Genomic DNA, 1,450 nt, shown 5'->3' with positions numbered 1-1,450 from the left:
AGTTTTTTGCACAAAATCAAGTAGTGAGAAAAGAGTGAAGAGTAAAGTAAAAAAATAAAATTTAACTATTGAACCAGACATTATTTCATATCAATGGATTACATTTTATGACGACCCCACACTCCCCGTCGCTCGCAGCACAATCAGACGACAAAGGCGCAACGATGGTGCAGAAGAACACAGAAGTATTGCTATTCTCACGCCATGCCACGCAGGCAGCCACGGGAAAATTACTATGCCAATCTGCCATGGCAAGGAACTGTGTGCGGTGCAACAACGCACAGAACAAGACGCGCTTGGCTGAACAAGGAGTTTCCTAAGAAGCTGCAGCTAAGTAAGGTCTTTGCTTGTAAAGGCAGCACCTACACTTTTCATATTTTCACTTGCTCTTTTGTTCTGTGTGCGGCACCTTTTTTTTAGTCAAAGATTTGGACGACCCCGAGGGCTTGGGCCGTGGCCCGACCGAACCGTGGCCCGACCGAACCGTGGTGAATCTTCCGCTCCGTTCCTTCCAAAGAAGTCTACAAATATTGTGAATGTGTGCAGTGTGCACACGTGTGTGGGCGCTCGTAGGTCGGTGGCACACATTTTCCCGGGAAAAGTCACTTCAAGTTTGGGACCTTTTTCGGGCGTATGCCCTATACACACTCAGTCGGCAGTCGGTGGTTTTTCCCACCAACAACCTCCAGCACCGGCGGCGAAGGCGTATAAGAAAAGAAGTGTATTAGCTCATTCTTATTCATGAATAATTTAAGTTGCCCGAAGTAAATGTACATACTTTATTGTCTTTGTGTGATAATGTAGAGAGAAGGTAAAATATGCATGATTTTGTTTCGATAAATGCAACCGGAATGATCAGATTTGCTCGACGACGACGACGACGACCTCCCGTTCGGAATCATGCCAGCTGACGACATTACTTCCGACACAAGGCACTTCCAACGAGCGTGCGTGCCACACTGAACCACGTGGGAAGTGGAAGTAAAGGTAAGTTTACGTTCGAAACGCAAGGGAAAAGTTTCTCGCTTCCACCTGCCTTGGACAATTATCGCATTAGCGTTATGTTATGTGTGTTGTTCCTGGGGCATAGTTCGTTCGCACGCGTTGATTTTCATAAATAGTTTCCAAAACACCTTAAATGAACTGGGGGTAAATGCTGTTTTTTATGAAAGACATTTTTTTCACTTTTTGATCCACCGTGAATTAGAAACGCTTTGAATTACATCATCATAAACATTTTATTTACTTTCTTATTCTATAATCATTGGGGTGCTCCAAATCTGGGCTTCTTCGGGGCTACCCCCTGAAATCAAAGATTGACCTGGAACTAGGATAAATTCCAAGTTTTAGCTCATTCTGACGAGAAAGGCGTGGTAACAATCTAATTCTTACCAAATCTCGGAACTAAGATTTTCATTTTATTTGAAAAAACTTTCCTGAAGACAGCACA

Source organism: Culex quinquefasciatus, chromosome 2 (genome assembly GCF_015732765.1).
Source record: "Culex quinquefasciatus strain JHB chromosome 2, VPISU_Cqui_1.0_pri_paternal, whole genome shotgun sequence".
Taxonomy (NCBI): domain Eukaryota; kingdom Metazoa; phylum Arthropoda; class Insecta; order Diptera; family Culicidae; genus Culex; species Culex quinquefasciatus.
This window is presented reverse-complemented; position numbering follows the sequence as displayed.